Raw genomic sequence first — 9,646 nt, 5'->3', positions numbered from 1 at the left:
GTTAGTAAAGATAAAGGCTAAAAACTTTCTCAAATTGAAGGAGGGTCCCTCAGACAAAAAGAAACTGTACCTTTAATCCCAAGTGTAATAAATCAATCAATTCATGCTTAGTCGACCATAGTAAAATATTTAAAAAATCATGGTTAAGAGAAATAGTAATTAATTAAGGTTAATTGAGAAAAGAGAGAGAAAATGGATTACCCTTAAAGGTAATAGTAGAATTTTCATCAGTAATAAAAGATGGGAGAAAAAAAATTACGTAGTTCTTTCAAGGTACTGATAAAAAATAAAAGCCAAGCTGGAATCCTGTACTTAGCCAAACTCAGCTGAGAGTGGGGTGAATGCACTTTGGTTTAAAGCATACAAAGTCTAATATGGCCTTCACAAAAGTTGGAGAAGTGACTATTAAAACATATTCTTCAACAAGAAGAAACATGAGTCCAGAAGGAAGGAGGGGGAATATATTCATCTGTTTTCACACTAATGATAAAGACATACCCAAGACTGGGTAATTTATAAAGAAAAACAGGTTTAATGGATGCACAATTCCACATGGCTGGGGAGGCCTCACAAACATGATGAAAGGTGAAAGGCACTTCCTACAATGGCTGCAGGCAAGAGAGAGAATGAAAGGCAAGGGAAAGGGGTTACCCTTTATAAAACCATCAGATCTTGTGAGCTTTATTCACTACCATGAGAACAGTATAGGAGAAACCACACCATGATTCAACTATCTCCCACCGGGTCCCATCTACAACATGAGGGAATTATGGGAGCTATAATTCAAGATAAGATTTGGGTGTGGAAGCAGGCAAACCATATTGGGGAACATAAAGCAATGGTGAAAATGGAAGCAGTAAAAGTACATTAGAAATACGTAAATGCGTTTTAGCTTAAAAAACTTATTTTGTGAATATTAATAATCAGATTAAATAAAAACGTTGGACTCTATAAAAATATGGAAGCTAGAAGAAGGTAATAAACCTTTCTAATTTTTTTTAGTAGAATGAGGATTTTGATTAATTGGATACCTTTTGAGAAAAATAAAGATTAAGCACGTATGTATTACTAGTAATCACTAGTAGAGTAGATATATGATACAAGTGCATAGACAAATCTCACTTAATAGTGATTACCTGAAATATAGGCATATTATATATATAATCTCATAAAATAATTGTTACCTGGCTTCTGCAATTGTCCTTTCTTTCATTTACACATGACTATTTCTCTGAGTTTCATCAGTGCTCAAAGTTGTACATTTTACAGTATAATACATTCATCATTTATTGTCTTCATTCGTTACAAGGCATAGGCTTTTTAAATACATTATCACAACTCCAAATAATTTACAATTATTATATTACAATAACTAAGGCTTAGTGTGGTTGAAAATTGTGAGCAATCATGAGGTTTTCAAAAGCAAGACTAGCATTCCAACCCAAGTCTGACTGTTTGCATCAAAACCCATCCTGTTTTCCACATGTGAGGTTGGCTTTAAGAGTTAAGGCAGCACCTTTTTGATTACAGCGATGCTCCCCTCCTCATAGTACAGATGGTAAAGGAGATGGATCTGGGGTGAGTAGGTGGTTTTATGGAGAAACTGATCCTCTCAGACAACTTTGAAAATATAAGCCACAGGCTGAGCTTATTTTTCCAAATCTAAGATCTAATTAGAGCTCTCCAGCCTCCCAATACTCATGAGTTCAGCCATTTGCTCATGTCTGCCTGTAATCATTTCCATTATCATTTTCAGGGCGGGGTAAGAGGAAGCAGAGTGTCACCAGGTAAGAGTTGGCAGTTTTGAAGACTCGTAGCTGCGAATCTTTCAGGAAATAATCCAGAACAGTCTCCTCACTGGATAGGAAAGGAAACCTGTCCTAGAGAGGCGAATCCTCTGTCCCCAGATGCATGCATAGCTAATGGTCAGGAGAGGGGATTCTATGAGGTGTATTCGACCTGCTGCTGCAGGGCTCCAGTTGCCAAGCGTTTCCCCAATACCTAAACCCCTACTATTAAAGGTACATTCCTTTGTATTTAAAGCCCAGTGAATCCAGGAGCCCCCTTTTAAATGTCAGTACCTCTGTGAGTAACCCAATAAACCATTTCCGACCGTTATCATTCTAATGTCAATTGGTCTGTAAGGGATTAACACACTGACCACCTAGTAAATCTGTGGTAATTACAGGGCCATGGGTTTCCAGCCAACAGCATGTGTATAGGCTTTGGAATCAGACAAGGATGGAGGGCTCATTCGGGCACTTACTTGCTGTGTTCTTGGCCAAATCACTTAATCCCTCTAAGCTTCCCCATTTTTTTCCCTATAAGATGAAAACAAACAAACAAACAAACAAACAAAAACCATGTACTTCATGTGGCAACTGTAAATATTCCAATTAGATAAGATGTTTACACTCAGCATTGTCTTATAGTACATACTCAGGAGTGGTGTGTGTGTGTGTGTGTGTGTGTTTTCACTTTTTACAGTATTAAATGCCTGTAAATGGGAAAAGGTGCTTTGACCAGTTAGTGAGTTCCTTGTTCATGGAGGTGTTCAAGCAGAGGATAAGTAATTCTTTGCTGGGACACATCTAGCACAGTGCTGGTCACATGGTGGCACTCAGGAAATATTTGTGTGATCTAAACATGGACTTTTGCCTTTCACCTGTTCATTCAGCACCTCCTGCCCCTCTACCTATCCCAAGATCTGTCACCCCTAGCAAAGAATGTTAGGGCATGTGTCACATGCCCAGGGACCAATCCTCCATCAGGGACTTGTACAAAACCCAACATTGCAGCCTCGGAGTCAGCAGACCCTGACTGCTGACTAACCAGGGTGACAAACACTGGCATTCTCCAGGCCCACCGCGGTAAGATAAGTGGAAGTGCAGCGGAGGAGATCAGAGGTGGAGGACAGCCCGAGCGCAGGTGCGTCCTGCAGGGGCAGCAATGATGGCCATGGGGGGATGCGCCTCAGTATCGTCAGATCTTTTTGTGTTTCAGGAGGAGCCTGGTTTCAACTGTTGTTCACTATTTCAAATATAAAACAGCAAGAGCAACAAGAACAACCACATGAACCCAATAGAACATATTTGCAGGTGACTTTGTGACCCCATCCTCAGGACCTGGCTAGCTCCCTGGCAGCAGTGCCTGGGGAGGTGGCCAGGCACCTCCATGGAGGAGATGAACTCCCTTTCGTAATGTGTTAAAATGTCATCTTGTCCACAGAGAGTAGTAACTTGCCAAATGGTATTCCATGGTCCTTAACTGGAATGCTCAATCTCATGTAATATATTGTGTATTATTCTGTCAAGAAGGGATTTGGAGATTTTCAAGATTTGTGCAATTAAAAAAAAAATTAACATTAATGAAGCTAGTACTTTTTGTAGTATACCTGTGAAGTGAACTAACATAAGTAAAATATTTGATCTTTCGGTTGACTAGGGGTTATAATGACTACGAGTTTCCAGTTTATAGTGGCTCTCTTTTTCAGAGTAAAAACAAATTGTAAAGAAAGTAGACTCTGTGCAAAGAAAGACATATCAGCCAAGCATCTCATAACCACAGAGTGTCTACCTAGTCTTCAGACTGTTGATGCCCAAATGTGGTGAAACCTGATTTTCCCATTGAAATGTTCTCCTTTATCTCAAGGTCTGTTTCATTGACTTGAAATACTCAACTTTCATTGACTTCAGGTACTTAGTTTTACAGTGTCCAAAATCACCCCTATGATTTGTCTTTCAGGTCCAGATCTGTAAATAATTGTAATACTGTCTAGTAGAACAGCTGAGAATGAGCATTTTTAAAATCCTATTTTCATCACTGTTTACCTAGAGTTTTAAAAATTAATCATATAAAAGGACAAAAATCCAATGACAAAATGAGAAAGAATGCTTTTTAATATTCTTTAGGGCCAGCGAAATCTCAAAGACTGATATGCAACAGTTGTAAGGTGCATGGTCTTAGCAGAAAAAAAAAATCATTTAAAAACGTAAGATTTGGAATCATGCAATACTGTATTTAAATTCTGATTATACCACTAAATATGTGTGTGGCATTGCAACTTGTACTTAATGACTTTGAGTCTTAGTCTCCTCCTTTGGAAAATCGATTTGGGATACTGACCAGAGGACAGGCGAAGGTGTGATGTGGTGGAGATTGTGTGTGTCTGATCTTGGTGGCCGTGGTGTCACAGAAGCCAAGTGACTCCACTTTCTCTGACCACCCCCCTGATGCAAACTCTGGTTGGCTGTTTGCTCCTCTGTGTCCTTGCACAGCTGGTTCCTCCACTATGCACAGATCCCTTGGTTTTGTGGGTTGTGCAGCTTCAGGTAGCAAAGAGCCATGGACAGAGTGGCTCACAGGCACTCCTGGAACATGGAGAATGGCCACAGACTCCTCCAAGCTTTGGACAAGCCTAATACTTTTATTTCAGTCACGTAGAAATGAAAACTTACCACCTGGGATGAGAGCCCTGGGAACTCATGTCTAGGGGAGCAGGAGACAGACTCACTGCATTCCTATGACTCTTCCTAGAGTCAGCATCTGTGCCATTTCTTGTTTTTTAGAGCTTTGGAGGTTCCCCTTCCCTTTCCATGAAGCACTTGACTGCTAATGCCTTCATTATGAGCAGTAACAGCTGTCCCTTGGTCCTCTTCATAGTCTCTGCACTATCTCTGCCCAGGCACAAAAGAGCGAGCGCTTAGCGACTCTTTCCGTATGCCTAAGAATTGACCATCTTTGTGTCCATGTATGTCCACTGCTCAGCTCCCACTTAACAGTGAGAACAAGCACACGTATGTCCTGAATCTAAAATAAAATTTAAAAACAGAAGTGACCAGAGTTTTCTTAGGGCTGCTTTCTCTGACCACGCCTCTCTGATGCAAACTCTGGTTGGCTGTTTGCTCCTGTGTCCTTGCAGCTGGTTCCTCCACTGTGCACAGGTCTCTTGGTTTTGTGGTGATTTGTGGTCCTGCGTCCTCTGCTGGGCTGGTACTCCCAAGAAGTCAGCACTGCATCTTACTGGAGTCTGTATCCCTCCTTCCAGCAGTTACCTGCTTCAGAGTTGGCATCTGTAAGTATTTGTTGATTTAGGGGAGCTGACAAATCTAAGGTTTAGGTTAAATAGATGATCTCTCAGAATCAGATTTAGGCTCCTGCTTCCATCCCCTTAAAAGCCCTTTTCTCTTTCAGCATCTTTCGCTTCTGATTTTTCCATAATGTATCTCCAATAATATGTCTATTTCAGACCCCACTACAGCCAAGCCAATGCTCTGAACGGATCAACAGTTCATGCTGGGGAGGTAGTGGATTTCCCTGCGCTGGAACTCTGGGGCAGTGTTGGCCAGGGTCATGCTGTTGAGCGCAGCTCATCACTCACCACGGTCACTACATTGCTGTCAGTTCAATCTAGATACGCAGGTGTGGCCAGTGGGGTAGCATTCCAGGGACAGGGCCCAGAGGAATTGCCAGAGCCACCTTCTCTCCGAAGGAAAAACGCCCACCTCCCCAGCAGCTTAGATTTTGCTGTGAGATATCCAGGTGAAATCTGATCAGGTCCACTAGAGCCTCGTTTGTTTTCCTGTGGAAATTGGGATTTAGCAGAGGCCAGGTTGATATAATCTTCTTATTGATTGCTGGAGTTCAGTGGGTGGAAGGCAAGGGGGCTTCAGCGTTATTAGACAGCTGCTCCCGTGGGATGTGGAAAAGCAAAGTATGCCCTTGAAACAGTCATGAGAATTAAAAAAATGAGTAGGCCAGCCTGTGTATCTGTGTATGGGGAGGTAAGTAAGCCAAACTTTTTTTAAAAAACAAACAAAAACAAAAACAAAAGCAAAACAGAGTCTCGCTCTATCTCCCAGGCTGGAGTATGGTGGTGTGATTTTGACTTACTGCAAGCTCCCCTCCCGCGTTCAAGTGATTCTTGTGCCTCAGCCTCCAGAGTAGCTGAGGCTACGGGTATGTGCTACTGCGTCTGGCTAATTTTTGTATTTTTAGTAGAGATGTGGTTTCACCATATTGGCCAGGCTGATCTCAAACTCCTGACCTAGAGTGATTCACCCGGTAAGGCAACCTTCTTAGAGATGCCATGTTACTGGTTTTACCATATTTTGAAATTCAACATCAGCCCAGAAGGACTTCAGCATTTTACACTCAGATACAGCATCAATTGACATGGACTAACCGTACAATGATATCTAGCATTCAGAGAACAAATTGTACTTTTAATTAATTGAAAATTAAGCCTTGAGGATTGCTAAGTTAGCCTCATTATTCACTACGTCGTGATTGTCTTCTAACAAAGTAACACACCGTGATTGAAATATTTAATTCATAATCCTAATAATTACAGTCAAAATTTTTGGGCTTGAAAAGGTGCTTTTTCACAGGGAAGAATAAACACACACAGTTGCTGTTGATCATCTCTCCATCTAGCCTTCAGGTTACATAAAATAGATAATTAAATAGGCACAATTCTTGCCTTGTATAGCTTTCTAGTTAGTATAAAAGAAAGACATTCAGTAAGTAAACACAAATAAATATATTGATGTACTTTGATAAGTGCCATGTGGTAAAATAAATGCACTTAGAATGATAGATACTAAAAATGAATGCAAAAGTCTCTAGTTACAGAGTTCAAATATACAAGAAATAACTGGATAAAATGAACATTCCTCCTTTTGTTACTCTATTTCTTCTTGCTGTAAATCTTTATATACACATGAGACTCTTTGTGTCCTTAGAATATAACCCATCACGCTGTGTTGAAATCACCTCTCTGTTCTTCATTCTAGATCGTGAGCTCCTGGAGAATAAAGACAAAGAAAGAGTTGGATTCATCTTTCGATTCAATAAGTCTTATAGGTGTCTGGCTCAGAGAACTGCTTGATTGTTTAAAAAAATTTAATTTAATTTTAAGTTCTAGGATACATGTGCAGAAGGTGCCTGTTTGTTACATAGGTAAACGTGTGTCATGGTGGTTTGCTGCACCTGTCAACCCATCATCTGAGTATTAAGCCCCGCATGCATTAGCTATTTATCCTGATGCTCTTCCTCTCCCCAGCCCCTTGACAGGCCCCAGTGTGTGTTGTTCCCCTCCCTGTGTCCATGTGTTCTCATTGTTCAGTTACCACTTGTAAGTGAGAATATGCAGTGTTTGGTTTGCTGTTCCTGCATTAGTCTGCGGAGAATAATGGCTTCCAGCTGTATTCGTGTCCCTGTAAAGGACATGATCTCATTCCTTTTTATGGCTGCATAGTATGCCATGGTGTATATGTACCACATTTTCTTTATCCAGGCTATCATTGATAGGCATTTTTGCTGAATCCATGTCTTTGCTATTGTGAATAGTGTGGCAGTGAACAAACATGTGCATGTAACTTTATAATAGAATGATTTATATTCCTTTGGGTGTATATCCAGTAATGGGATTGCTGAGAGTCAAATGGTATTTCTGGTTTTAGTTCTTTGTGAAATCACCATACTGTCTTCAACAATGTTTTGAGCTAATTTACATTCCCACCAACAGCATAAAAGCATTTTTATTGGAGAGCTGCCCAATTTAATGAATCTAAACATCAAGCTTTAAAGGAGTGTTAAGATGAGCAGGCCCAGCCATCCGTACTACAGACATGCATCTAATCGCAACAGCAATTTACCAGTTTGGGTCACACCTATGCCCATTCAGCCATGCTAAATTCTTCTGGGAAGAATGGGGAAGCTAGAAAACCAATACATTTGTCATGATCTTAACTTAGGGAAGGATTGCCGGAGGTGGCCACAGTGCCCTGCGAAGGTATTTACAGTCAGTCTTGGGAGATCATTGAAGATACCAGTGAGCAGCGTTGATAGGGATCAAGGGAACTGGTGGTGTGGGCATTCATCAGACAGACTTCGATTTCTGTGTTAATTGTGCCGTCAAGCTACATCCATTCTGTTTTCAGATCTGTTGAATGAGGAAAGTGAGTGAGTCAATTTCAAAGGCAGTATGATGTCATTTTAAAACTCCCAGACTTGGCCTGAGAAAACATGAATTTGAAGCTTCAGATCCGTTCTATGTGAGCTCTACGAACTTCACAAAGCTACTTAATTTTCATGAGATTTAGATCTCTCATGTATCAAAGGAGCATAGCAGATATATACTAAACAACCTTTTTGATGAAAATCAGATGAAATAGTAGATGTAAAATCATTTTGTTAATTGAACGTAAGATATCAATTTCAAGATCTTGTTCCCCTATTCTCACAGAAAATCATCACAAATAATGCCCTTTTCTTCACATCCAAATCATTGCTTCTTTTGAAATTCCCAATATGCAGTAAAGTGCCTTAAGAGTAGCAGGTGCTGAATAACTGGTTGTTTCATGAGAGAATTAATAAAGAACTCAAGAGACATTTGCAAGGCAGCTGCTTGGGATTAGTGGGAATTTCTGAGGCCCCATGAAGCCGAAGAGCTCAATCCATAGGTGAAAACCTCGACCTTGGGTCCTTGGTTTAACCATTCCAAAGCCAACACTGAACGGACCAGTCCAAGTGGGGGCGCTGCCCTGGCTGTTCATTCCAAGCAAGCCTATGTTCTGCGAAATGGAGGGATCTACCTGTGCTGAGGAGAGTGGCAAGCGGGTTCTCCTGCCAGTTCCACCATTTACTTAGCTGTAAGACAGTGGACAAATGAAAACAAACCATCCAGCATCCACAACTTGATAAGGATTTCCAGACTGAATATTGATTCATTACACTATGTCATATGTACTTTTAAATTCTTGATCTTTGAAACATCTTTTTAGTTTTACGATTAAAAATAACATCTTATTCGATATTACTGAAAGTTCTATGATTAAATACAGCACTTCCTTGTTTCACTGCCTCTCATTTCATCTTGTCTCCCTTATTAGAGGCAACCATCTTCACCTTTGTTGGCTTTTTTCTTGGTCTTGAAAAAATATTTATATGCCTACTATCTTTTAATTCATTAATTTTAAATATCATCTATCTAATTCCTATCATGACAGATGAGAATTTAATTCTCTTATACTCCGTTTCCCTCATCTTCTTTCACCAATCCTCCTAAATAGCAATTATCAAAATGTCAGTTTAATGAACATCAGTGTTATTATTATGCTATGCAAATATTATATATAGCTGTGCATTGTAGGGTATTATGATTACATTTTTAAAAATGTTCTTCCTGAAGTTAGCAAGTGTCTTGTTTCATCGTTTCTTTAGAATTTCGTGCCCCTTGTCCAGTCTTTCCACATCTTCTTTGTTCTGGTTTTCTGTAAGGTTCATTGCATCAGCAAAGGATCAGTTCATACGTTCCCTCCTGGGGCACATGGGAGATCGCCAGTGCCTGTCTTCCAGTATTGGTTTCTCATGGATGAGGTCATCCACGCAGCCTCATCATGGGACTTCCCACCCAATCATCCGAGGAAGTCCCCTTCTCCTGAATCAGATCCCTGCTTTCCGAGTCTTACATCTTCTTTCTTTTGCTGTCTGGTTTATATTGTCGGGGCCTTTTTTCAGTTGCATCATCAGGTTAACGGGATGGCATCAGGCAAAAGGCACGAGCACAGCCTGCTCAGTGTGTTGGTGTCCTGTGTGCCACAGCTCCTGCCCGGGCAGTTTGCTCCCAGGCCTGAGAACAGTT

This window comes from Symphalangus syndactylus, chromosome 18, assembly GCF_028878055.3.
Source record: "Symphalangus syndactylus isolate Jambi chromosome 18, NHGRI_mSymSyn1-v2.1_pri, whole genome shotgun sequence".
NCBI classification, from domain to species: domain Eukaryota; kingdom Metazoa; phylum Chordata; class Mammalia; order Primates; family Hylobatidae; genus Symphalangus; species Symphalangus syndactylus.
The sequence above is the reverse complement of the archived record's forward strand: the minus strand, read 5'-3'. Positions refer to the sequence as shown.